The sequence below is a fragment of the Eriocheir sinensis genome, chromosome 20, assembly GCF_024679095.1.
Source record: "Eriocheir sinensis breed Jianghai 21 chromosome 20, ASM2467909v1, whole genome shotgun sequence".
NCBI lineage: Eukaryota > Metazoa > Arthropoda > Malacostraca > Decapoda > Varunidae > Eriocheir > Eriocheir sinensis.
In genome coordinates, this window is record NC_066528.1 from 958421 (window position 1) to 972051 (window position 13631).

Sequence of the window (13631 nt, forward strand, 5' to 3'; positions counted from 1 at the left end):
TAATTGAGTCGGATCAGGACGCTAGTATTCTCCAAGGTGAACTCAACAGATTATATGACTGGGCGGATAAATGGCAGATGGAGTTCAATGTAGGGAAGTGCAGTATTCTGAGTGTAGGTAGGAACAACCCCTCACATAACTATTGCTTAAATGACACTCTCATAAGTAGGTCTGGGTGCGAGAGGGATTTAGGTGTCTTAGTGAGCTCTGATCTCCGTCCAAGGGCACAATGCATTCAAGCTAGAAATCGAGCTAATAGGTTACTGGGATTTATTTCAAGGATCGTAAGCAACAGAAGACCCTAAGTCTTCCTCAAACTATATTTAGCATTAGTTAGACCTCATCTTGACTATGCGGTTCAGTTCTGGTCACCCTACTATAGAATGGATATCAAAATGTTAGAATCGGTGCAGAGGAGGATGACTAAGATGATTCAGGGGTTGAGAAACTTGCCATACGAGGAAAGACTCAAACAGTTAAACTTGCATTCTCTAGAAAGGCGAAGGGTGCGTGGAGACATGATCGAGGTTTATAAATGGATGAAGGGCTTTAATAAGGGAGACATTCATAAGGTTTTGTTGGTAAGAGAACCGGGTAGGACACGAAGTAACGGGTTTAAACTGGATAAATTCAGATTCAACAGGGACATAGGCAAAAATTGGTTTACTAACAGGGTGGTGGATGAGTGGAATAGGCTTAGCAGTCATGTGGTGAGTGCCAATACAATTGTCACATTCAAAAATAGACTAGATAAATTCATGGACAGCGATATTAGGTGGGGTTAGATACACGGGAGCTTAGGGTCAAAGGAGCTGCCTCGTACAGGCCTACCGGCCTCTTGCAGACTCCTGCGTTCTTATGTTCTTATGTTCAACAAGCGTCTACGTGAGAGGGCGAGGAAGGGCGGCGGGAAGCGGGTTGTTGGGCGGGCCTGGGAGGATCATGCGGGTGTTGGGACGGCCGAGACCCTTCCCGTGTGTGTGTGTGAGAGAGAGAGAGAGAGAGAGAGAGAGAGAGAGAGAGAGAGAGAGAGAGAGAGAGAGAGAGAGAGAGAGAGAGAGAGAGAGAGAGAGAGAGAGAGAGAGAGAGAGAGAGAGAGAGAGAGAGACGAACACACATACAGACAGACACCGGATGAATGAATGAATTAATGACAGACAGACAGACAGACAGACAGAGGCAAACAGGATGAATGAATGAATTAATGAGAGAGAGAGAGAGAGAGAGAGAGAGAGAGAGAGAGAGAGAGAGAGAGAGAGAGAGAGAGAGAGAGAGAGAGAGAGAGAGAGAGAGAGAGAGAGAGGGAGTGGTGAGGGAGGAGGAGGAGGAGGAGGGAGAGGGAGGAGTGAGTGAGGGTGGTGGAGGAGGTGAGTGAGGGAGTGGTGAGGTGAGGAGGAGGAGGGAGGTGAGGAGGAGTGGTGAGTGAGGAGGAGGGAGGTGAGGAGAGGAGGAGGAGAGGGAGGTGAGGAGTGAGGGAGGAGGAGGAGGAGGGAGTGAGGAGGAGGGAGGAGGAGGGAGGAGGAGGTGGAGGAGGAGGAGGAGGAGGGAGGGAGGGAGAGGAGGAGGGAGGGAGGGAGGGAGGGAGGAGGGGAGGGATGGAGGAGGGAGGGGAGGAGGAGGGAGGGAGGAGGGAGGGAGGGAGGGAGGAGAGGAGGAGGGAGGGAGGGAGGAGGAGGAGGAGGGAGGGAGGGAGGAGGGAGGAGGAGGGAGGAGGAGTGAGTGAGTGAGTGAGTGAGGGAGTGAGTGAGTGAGTGAGTGAGTGAGTGAGTGAGTGAGTGAGTGAGTGAGTGAGTGAGTGAGTGAGTGAGTGAGTGTGTGTAATGTAAGTAAGTAAGTAAGTAATGTTTATTGCCATAATATACACACATTGATATATACATATAAATATAATTATAATTCTGGCAACGAATCTAGCCTGTCAAGCCGAAGCTTCCCGACAGACTGTATATTTATTTCATTGCACTATTAATATATTTCTAAAGGTTGCAGATAGCTCCCAACCATAAGGCTAAATACAAATATACAATAAATAACAACATTAACTATAATACCAGATGAAGTTATAATAGTTATATCTAAAATGTTAACTACAATAACAACTACAACAGCATCAACAATAATAATAATAATAACAATAATAATAATAATAATAACAATAATAATAATAATAATAATAATAATAACAATAATAGAAATAATATGGACAATAGTACTATGCAATTCACTGATTAGATTTAATAATGTAAATTTGTGTTCATGTTTCAGGTTGATTAGGTGAGAGTTGATCAAGTGAGACATTCTGATTGTTGAGTTTTGTTAGTGCGTTTGTATAGCAAGTGGAACGAAGAAGAAGAGGCGGCGGGGAATAATGGCAAAGGCTGATTAGGCAAGTTTAGGTGAGAGTTGATCAAGTGAGACATTCTGACTGTTGAGTTTTGTTCTTGCGTTTGTAGCAAGTGGAAAGAGGAGGCGGCAACGGCGGGAAATAACGGCAAAGGCTGATTAGGATAGTTTAGGTGAGAGTTGATCAAGTGAGACATTCTGACTGTTGAGTTTTGTTATTACGTTTGTATGGCAAGTGGAACGAAGAAGAGTAGGCGGCGGAGAATAATGGCAAACGTTGATCAAGTGAGACCTACTGATTGTTGAGTTTTGTTAGTTTGTTTAGCAAGTGGAAAGAGGAGGCGGCAACGGCGGGAAATAATGGCAAAGGTTGATTAGGATTTGATTAAATGAATATTTTAAGCAGCGTCAGCGTAAGGGATACAATACAACAACGGGGCAAGGCAGGGCGGAGGCGGTGTTTTAACAAAGGCACGGATGGAAAAATATAATATAATTGAATGCCCGCAGAAAAACTTTAAATGAGAACCCGCCGTCGCTTGAGGAAAAATCGGAGGCAATGCTCGAAATTTGGGAGAATGAAAAAGTTAGGAGAAGGATTTGAACTGTAGCCTCGGAAAAGATCACAAAGGAAGAAAAAAGAAAAGATCGCGTGTGGAATTTGGGTGTTTTGTTAATGTTGAAAGTCATACGTTTGTGATTTTATTGTTATTTTATTTTGGTTTAGTTTTTTGTTTTTATATATAGAAGATGAAGTTGTGTGTTGAACCTCAGTCAAGAAAACTATTAACCATCGAGGAATAAGTATAGACAGTTTACTTATAGATAGATAGATAAACAAAAGGAATATAGAAAGATGAAAGGCAGCATGGAGAGAGACAAATAAAGGAAACTAAAAGAAAGATTAAAGACATATAAAGACCAGCAAAAATGTCTTATTTCAAACAAAACTTTCATTTCCTTCTGCAAAGATTAATGATTTGTCGGTAACTAATCTCTAATGCCTCTTCCTTCTCTTCTTCTTCTTCTCCTTCGACAACTTTTTTTTATGGGGGGGGGAGGGTTGCTGCCTGATACACCGGTAGGCTCTCTTGAGGGGTCTCTTGGACGGCCCCAGCCCTTTAGTGGTGCAGGCGAGGTGTCGCGGTGTGAGACTCTTCCTCGACCCATGCTGCCCCCCGTACTCGCTGAAGGTAGGGTTGCTTGAAGATCCGGGCAGCATGTGGGTAATCTTCCGCCACTCGGAGATATTTGAAAATTGTCAGTGGGCATCGATGGGACTCGAACCCAGGACCATGAGCTCACCACGCTCGCACGCTAACCATTCGGCCACCGCCTACCCTCTTCTTCGTTATCTTTTTTTTTTTTCTTCTAATTCATCTTCGGCAACTATTCCCCTGTTTTTCTTTTTGCAGGTACGTGATTTGGACTAGAGCAAGACATCCCCCTCCCCCCCTTCCCTCCTGTTCCCCTCGTACGTTCTCCTCCAGCTGGTAAGTAAACTGTCCTCAGGAACCATCAGTCTGTTCTCCGCTGCTCACATTTCATCCTCCCCATCGTAAATATTGTCACTTTTAAGTCGTCATATTCCTCCCTCCATTCGCTATCATAACCCCATTCCCAGCGTTGTATTGAGCCCATTCTTTCATCACTGGAGTTTTTCATTTCGTTAGTTTATCGCTTTTCGTCCTCCCCATCGTAAATAGTGTCACTTTAAAATCAACGTTATCATTCCCTATTCGCTATCAAAAGTTCATTTCCAGCAGTGTATTGATCCCATTCTTTCATCTCTGTAGTTTTCGTTTCCTTTCTTTCGTTAGTTTATCACGTTTCACCATCGCCATCGTAAATAGTCTCTTTTAAAATCAACGTCATCATTCCCTATTCGCTATCATAAGTTTGTTTCCAGGAGTGTATTGAGCTCATTCTTTCATCTCTGTAGTTTTCTTTTCCTTTCTTTTGTTTGTTTATCGCGTTTCACCATCGCCATCGTAAATAGTCTCTTTTAAAATCAACGTCATCATTCCCTATTCGTTATCATAAGTTCGTTTCCAGGAGTGTATTGAGCCCATTCTTTCATCACTGGAGTTTTTCTTTTCAATTTTCCTTCAGTTCATCGCATTTCATCCCACTCGTCGTAAGTATTTTCAGATTTTTAAGTCGATATTATCCTCCTCCATCGCAATCACATTTATATTTCCAGGAGGGTGTTGAGCAGTTTTTTGGGCCATTCCTGTGTTAAATTTTCTGATTACTGGCGAATTGTTCCGACTACCACTACTACTACTACTAATAATAATAATAATAATAATAATAATAATAATACTATTACTACTACTACTACTACTACTACTACTACTACTACTACTACTACCACTACTACTGCTAATACTACAACTACTACTACTACTACTACTACTACTACTACTACTACTACTACTACTACTACTACTACTTCTGCTGCTGCTGCTGCTACTACTACTACTACTACTACTACTACTACTACTATTACAACTACTACCGCTGCTGCTGCTAATTCTTTTAGTATGTGCTTTTCGTAGCGACCTTAACATAAATATAGTGCTTGTGTGTGTGTGTGTGTGTGTGTGTGTGTGTGTGTGTGTGTGTGTGTGTGTGTCAGTTATGCAGGACCGACTCACTCACCTTTTGTTGTATCCTAAATTTATATATGAAAAAAATACATCAGCGAATTCCATGCAAACGCTTTTATATTTGCGTTAAAAGGGATTTATTTGTTTTGGCGGAAAAAGTTAGATTTCCTGAAACATTTCTTTATGATTTTTGTCACGGCCGCAGCTTTTTGTCGATAGAATGGACCTCCGGCAGCGGGGCGCGAGGCCGGGCGGCACCTCCAATACTTTGTTTTTTCCTGTTTCTCGTTTCATACAAGACCGATTTGCTGCAATCCATCGCTGACTGTGTTGTTTTTATTATTCAAAATATACACATGAGTGACGCCTCCGTGGTCTAGTGGTTAGCGTGCCTAGCTACGAATCCGCCGGCCCAGGTTCGAATCCCGGCCCGGGTAATCGGCGTGCAGCTCACCCAGATCTTCATCCTCCCTCTCGCGCTGGTCGATAAATGGGTACCCGGATGTTACACTCGCCCCACCATTGACAGATTATCGTACTCAGAGCATAGTATTTACCGGTTTCTGACGACTAACTATTGCCAAGAAACATCAGGAATTAACTATTTTAACGATAATTATAAGTTAATCTCCTCATTGGGGTCCACAAGACAGTTTTTGGGTCGGAAGTCGGTAAATATAAGAGGCTGAGTACGACTATCTGGCAACGTTGACTCGCCCTCTGTCCCGGGGTGGTAGGTTCATCCCACCACAGGCTCAAGGCTATTGTAACGGAGATGAGCACCGCTGCCACAAGTATGAGGAAGTAAGAAAATCAAACGCTATACACTGTTTCGTTAAGTATAAGGATGTGCCCGAAGCTGCTTGTGGGTGAGAGTCAGAAACAAGTGTACCTGGCAGGGTGTAGGCGAAGGGAGAAGACAGGTGAGTGAGGTAGCGGCAGGTGTGTGTGTGTGTGTGTGTGTGTGTGTGTGTGTGTGTGTGTGTGTGTGTGTTGTCTGTTTGCATGCCGCTCTGCTTGATTGCTTGTTTCCGTCCTTGCTTAATTGCTTGCTTGACTTTAGTTTAATTAGCATACGTTATTACCACGACCACCACCACCACCACCACCACCACCGCTGCCGCCATATGAACCCACCAACATCAGAAATATTAAATAAGTCTTCCCAGTGCAACAAGCAATGTCGATAGTAAAGACGTTTATCATGCATCGCTTGGATAGATGGATGGAAGAGGAGGTAGATTAGGTGTGCCGTTCAGAAGTACATGTTTTAGACTTTTCAACTATCACCCTTCTGAGGAAAAAAAATAGAAGCTGAAGATTTAGTTTTAGTTTTAGGAGCGAATAAGATTTAGTTTAGTTTTAGGAGCGACTAAGAAAAATGAATCTTATGTCACTATGGGATTATATATTTGTGCCGTTGAAAAGTACACATATAAGACCTTTCAGCTGTCACGTACATAAGGAGAAGACTGTTTGAAGCTGAGGAGAAAATTATCGAAGCAGATGGGAAGAGTAAGATGAATTTTGTGTCTCTATCAGGTTAATTGTGCCGTTGAAAAGTACACATATTAGTCTTTTCAGCTATCAGGTATTAAAGAAAAAGAAGTGTTAGAAGCTGAAGAGGAGGAATTTTTCTTAACAGAGGAGGGGAAATTAATCTTGTGTCACCATCGAGGGAGGAACATTTATATCGGCCGGAGAGAAATCGTTGGAAGTGAGAGAAAAGGAGAAAGAAAATGGATCGCGGGTTTAAGTTTGGGATTGCTCGCCTTCTCGTTCCACACCGCCGCGACTTTTCCAACACACCACCGACTTCACGGACTCGAGTTTGTCGCCACTCGGAAATGATCTTAGAGGAATCGGCTGAAACGCTGGAGGTAATAGAGCATCGCGTCACCATCTCTCCCTCCTCCTCCTCCGAATGTAACTCCGATCTACAAAAAGGGAGACAAAAGTGTGGCCCTAAACTACAGACCAATCAGCCTGACCTCTGTGGCGGGAAAAATCCTCGAGAAGATCATCAGAGACAAACTCGTTAGGTTCCTTGAAGACAACAACATCATTTCCGATGCTCAGCACGGTTTCAGGAACAAGCGCTCATGCTTAACCAATTTATTGGACTTCTTCCAAGGTATCTATGAAAACTGGGATAATCATATCCCCAGCGATGTTATATATCTAGACTTTCAGAAAGCCTTTGACAAAGTGCCACACGAAAGACTCCTCAAGAAACTCAAGTCGGCGGGATTAGGCGGCAATCTGACAGCGTGGATCAAGGACTGGCTCACTGGAAGAAAACAACGAGTTGTACTCAACGGACAGGCCTCCGAGTGGCTCCCGGTCACAAGTGGAGTGCCACAGGGGTCAGTGCTGGGACCTATACTTTTCATCATATATATCAACGACCTAGAACTAGGATTGAAATCCAATCTTTCAAAATTTGCCGACGACACAAAGGTGGGTGGGAAGGCCTTCACAACGGCAGACTGTGAAATTATCCAGAGAGACCTGGACCAGATCACTCGGTGGTCAGAAAAATGGCAGATGTCCTTCAACACTGCCAAATGTAAAGTAATGCATATCGGATCCAGAAACAGCAACCACACATACCACATGGGTGGCGAACCACTACATGTTGTGCAAGAGGAAAGAGACCTCGGGGTCACCATCAGCAGTGACTTGAAACAAATAAAACACTGCAAGTCCGCCTGTAAGAAAGCCAATACAATGCTTGGGTTCATATCGAGGAACTTCGAATACAAGACGCCGGGAGTAATGTTATCCTTGTACAATTCGCTGGTAAGGCCCCACCTGGAATACGCCGTGCAATTCTGGTCTCCTAATTACAGGAAAGACATTGGATTACTTGAGAGAGTACAGCGCCGCGCCACGAAGATGATACCATCACTAAGGACGAAGCCCTATGAAGAGCGACTCGAGCGACTCAACCTCTTCACGTTGGAAAAGAGACGCCTGCGGGGAGACATGATACAAGTCTTTAAGTACCTGAACAAGCTCAGCAACGTTGATCACTCCAAACTCTTCACGCTACAAACCAACCTGAGAACAAGAAACAACGGAAAAACAATTCAAGCAAAGCGATGCAATACCGACATCGGCAGGAGTTATTTCTCGAATAGAGTTGTTCGCCATTGGAACAGCCTTCCTGCAGAAGTGGTTAGCGCAGAGACCATCAACTCCTTCAAGAAACGCATTGATCGCCACTTTGCTGCATCGGGAGTGAACTGAACGTTCCCAAGAGTAGATACACAAGTGCTTTAATCCTTCCCTGCAAGCCACTCCTATGGCAAACGGATTGATTGAATCACTGAACGCAGGCAGCCTAGTAATGAGCCAACAGGCTTTCTGCTGCCTGCTAGTCCATGTTTCCATGTCCATGTTTCCTCTTCCTAAGCTACTGTCATTTGTATTCTTGGTCTTTTCAGCTCCGCTCACCTTCATGTTCTTCCTCGCCGTTTCAGCTCCACTCTCCCTTCACCGCCTTTTATTGCTTCCCTTACTAATCATATGTGTCTTTTTCCCTATCGCCGCTCCCTCCTCCTCCTCCTCCTCCTCCTCCTCCTCCTCCTCCTCCTCCTCCTCCTGCCATCTGTATTCTTCATCGTTGCCTTCCTTCGCCTCACCCTTCGCCGCCTGTTATTGCCTGCCGCACCCTTGTCTGTCCGTCCTCACCAGCAGTCTTCCCTTCCTCCCCTTCCCTGCTGCCGCGTCCATCGCTGTTATTGTAACAAGTCGCACATTTTAATTAACAGCACACTGTGTTCCTCCCCTTCTTGCTTAACTCAAAGATGTTTTCTTTTTACTTTTCTCGTATATATTAATCATGTCTCTTTTATAAGTATTATAATATATATATATATATATATATATATATATATATATATATATATATATATATATATATATATATAAATCGTCACATCAAGGAGCTGGCCGGTCTTGCTCGGGGCGAGAGGGAGGGAAAAATATTTTGAGGAAGGTTTTAATGAATTTGAACCCAACATTATTATTTAGAAGAATTTACCACAATTGAGCTGTTATTCACTTGGGAGATAAAATTTCTTAAATGATTGCACGGTTTCGTCATTCATTGAAAGGGGAAAAATGTTTGAAGAGGACATCAGCTGGGCGTCCATCTCCTGTTCGTTGCGAGGAGGAAAACATTTTGAAAAACAAAACAGTAATGGCTCGTACTCTCAGACGCTCTCGGCTCACACAACAATTATTTCCCAAGGCCACAAAGAGGAATAGTCGGGTTCTCATGCGTGTTTCTCTAACATTCACGGTGCAGAAGCCTTGTCAGACTATCAGCGGTCTCATCAAACTACCCATACATGGAAATACTACCACAGCCTCTACGAAAGCCTTATCAAGCCCTGAAGTGTTTGAGAATCTGGACCTCACCTTCACACGAGTCTGGACTAGAACGCGTTCCTGGCGAGGTATTGTGAGAACGCCGCGGCCAGACAGAATATCCCATCGTGATAATATGAACCAATAATTACCTCGGGCCGGGATATGCATGCAGGCCTTCCACACTGGCAAATATAAGCCCCGAAAAACGATCATGATCAAATAATTACCGACCAATTTGTTTAACGTACGTTTTATTAAAATATTTAGATCCCGATAATTATGAAATGTAATCGTCTCATCAACGCGCGGCCCAGCGGTGGTATCGGGTCGGCGACTGTACGTGTTGTCTCGCAGGGGACTTCTTTCTCTTTGTCCCTCCCAGCGGTGCACAGCGGAGTGGCGACTATACGTATTGTCTTGCCGGGGACTTGTTTCTCTTTGTCCCTCCCAGCGGTGCACAGCGGAGTGGCGACTATACATATTGTCTTGCAAGGGACTTCTTTCTCTTTGCGGCCCAGCGGTGCACAGCGGAGTGGCGACTATATATATATATATACATATATATATATATATATATATATATATATATATATATATATATATATATATATATATATATATATATATATATATATATATATATATATATATGTACATATGATCTTGCCGGGGACTTCCTTTCCTTCTCTCTGCCCGGCCCAGAGGTGGGCGCGGCGACTATACGTGTGGTCTTTCTGGGCCCTTCCTTCTTTATCCTGCCAAGCGGTGGTCAGGGGGGCGGCGGCCAGTCTTCCCAGGGGCTAGACCGATAGATTCCTCTCTCATCACATTGTCACCCTCATCCTGTCCCTGCGGCCTCCTCGTATTCCTCCATTCGTTCCCTGTTTCCACACACAAGACCGGCGACTCCCTAACGTAACCTGACCTGTTCAAAAATGGGCGCCACATATCCGTAGAGAGAAAGGAAATATGCTGCCGGGGCCTTCCTTCTCTGTCAGCATTACCGTACATAGAACCTCGTATTTTTTTCAGTTTCTGGCCCTTAATTATACAAAAAAAAAAAAAAAAAACGGTATTATGCCGTATTAACATTAACTCTTACTGGATATCGTTACTGGGGCTGGCTACGACAGTTTTGGGGCCTGAAACTGATATCTGCAATATTCTGAGTGCGACAGTCCGTTAACGCTGCTCCCTGTGCGGCCCGCGGTGACTCCCCGGCCAGTACCTGAAGGCCGCCGTCCGTCCCTCAGTTATCCTCAATTAAGCAATCAGACGTCAGCTCCAGTTCCCCCGCGGTGAAGATTGATTACAAGAGGGAAGGCTTTCGTTGCTGTACTGTTATCAAGTCTCTCTGATGTATTGTTAGTGTTTTTCTCCTTTAAACGGCGGTCGATCTGAAGAACTGTGTGTGTGGGTGAGAGAGAGAGAGAGAGAGAGAGAGAGAGAGAGAGAGAGAGAGAGAGAAACTTCCCTCATCCTTCTTATGCGCATAATGGCTTCACTTTACCCTCTTTCACACCTACTGATCAAAATACTCGTCTGTACACCTTGTCCCTATTAACCTACAAGCCTTCCCTCACCCTTCTTATGGGCGTAATGGCTTCACGTTACCTGCTTTCACACCCGCTGATCAAAATATTCGTCTGTACATCTTGTCCCTATTAACTTACAAGCCTTCCCTCACCCTTCTTATGCGCGTAATGGCTTCACGTTATCTTCCTCCATCGCAAATCGCCGCGCCATCCAGGAGTAATGCTCGTCTCTCGCGCCGGGGTAATCATGTGCATCACGCTCTGCAGGGGATGACACATATTATACAATTAGAGTAAACACAGGCCGCAGTAGCGTGCCCGGCAACACGGAGGGGACACGGGGGCCATAAGAGAACCTGCCGGAGTCGTGGGTCGCGTGAGGTGGCTTAGCTGGCATGGGTCCATCTATCGCTACGTGTGTGTAAGGCTTGCTAGGCTTAAGAAAGGGATAGAATGGAAGGTGTAAGAAGAGGAGGGAGAGAGGAAAGGAGGAGAGGAACAGGAAGAGTGGAAGACAAAGAAGGAGGCGAGTAGGAAAAGAGTGGAAGAAATATGGGAAAGAGGAACATAGAGATGAAGAGGAGTAAAAGAGGAGGAAAAGAGCGCAAGGAGTAAAAAGAAGAGGAAGATATGGAAGAAAGAGGAGGAGGAGAGGAGGAGGAAAACAGTAGAACCAGACGAAGAAGAAAGGAAAGGAATAAGAACAAGAACAGAATGAGAATAATTAAGAACAAGATGGCCAGGAACGAGAAAAAAGAATGAGAGAGAGAGAAAGAGGAGGTGGAGGAGGAAGAAGGAGGATTGGTGTGAGAAAAGAGGAAGAAGGAAGAAGTGGAGGAGAGGAAGGGAGAAAAAGGTTTGGGCTATCTTGTATTCTTTTTTTGTGATATTTCTGTTTTGTTTATTTGTGAAAGGTTTATATGTTTTCTTGTTGTTGTTGTTTTTTTTATCCCTCCGCCAGCTTTTGTTTGTTCTGTTTGTTTTATTTCCGTTCGTCTGTCGGTCAGTTTGTTCCTTTTTTTTTGTTACGCTTCCAATCTGTTTCGATTTCCCTTATATCATCCACTCTCTCTTTGTCTTTCTCTGTCTCTTTCTCTTTATTCTCTCTCTCTCTCTCTCTCTCTCTCTCTCTCTCTCTCTCTCTCTCTCTCTCTCTCTCTCTCGCACGCACGCACGCACGCACGCACGCACGCACGCACGCACGCACGCACGCACGCACGCACGCACGCACGCACGCACGCACGCACGCACGCACGCACGCACGCACGCACGCACACACACACACACACACACACACACACACACACACACACACACACACACACACACACATTTCCCTTTCATGCCTCGCTCTGAACTTTGAACGCCGTATGAAATATTAATAAATGATCGCTCCCTTTATGACGCACAGAGTTATTATTACACGGGAAACGTTCAGTCACTGCTGCGGGACACGACACTAGTTGGAACACATGACTGACGGACGGACGCGTGGGAGTGGGCGGGACACTGAACGGTGGAAATAGAGGAAGGTGGAGGAAGATGGGATAAAAGGAAGAGAGGAAAAGGAAAACAGTGGAAGTATCAACAAGAAAAGGTAGAAGGAGAAGGAGAGAAGTAGGTAAAGAGAGAAAGGAGTAACAGGAAGAGGAAATGTATGGAAGGCAAAAAGTAAGCAAAAAGTAAGGAGTTAAGAGTAAGGAGAAGCTTATAAGAGAGCAAATTCAACGGTGGAAATGTAATAAAAGGGAATAACAATAATAAAAGGGAATAATTTAGGTGTAGTGACTGTCGTATTGATTGCTGTTAAATTAGAAGTGTGTAAGGCAAAAAGAAGATTAGGAAAGAGTTGGTGATTATAATGTTCAATATGTTTAGTCTATCCATCTATCTATTCGTTGATTTGATAGAAAAAATTAGTATGTAATTGGTCCTCCTCATCAGGTATTCCATTTGAGGCTCATATGAGGCCCTTTGAGCACCGAGCTGTCAACGTCCATTACTTTCAGAGGATTTGTGAGTCTTTTCGTCCCCAGCGTCCGCCGCAAGTCAGCCATTGGGACACACGACATAGCGGCCAGCGGGGCGGGAAATCATTTGTTGGGGCTTGTCGATGTACTTTTTTTTTTAAATATATAAGCATACATACATATAGACAGACAGACAGACATTAAACCAGACAAATTAGTGTAGAAAGATGAACTCTGATTATTTGCCCTATTAACAAAACTACTACTTTTACTACTACTACTACTACTACTACTACTACTACTACTACTACTACTACTACTACTACTACTACCGTTATCACTAAGACCATATTTTATTTTTTATTCTTCTTTTCTTGTTCTTCTTCTATTTCTTCTTTCCTCTTCTTCTTCTTCTTCTCCTTCTAGTACAACTACTACTACTGCTAATACTAATACCACCACAACCACCACTACACCCTCCTCGGCATCATCTTAGCCTCCTCCTCCTCCTCCTCCTCCAAAGCTTCCCCTCTCATCGCTGCTCAGAATATTGCTTCCAGTAAATTAGTATCGACCTCAGAAGTTTTCATCGCCTAAGCAATATCTGGGGAAGAGTTGCACGTCGCCTGATGCTGCTCGGCGGTATAATGTATGTATGGGATGGTGTGTGTGTGTGTGTGTGTGTGTGTGTGTGTGTGTGTGTGTGTGTGTGTGTGTGTGAGGAAAAAAGATATTACGCTTTTAAGAAGAATAAAAAGAAGAAAGGCGAAGTAAAGGAGAATAAAAAAGAC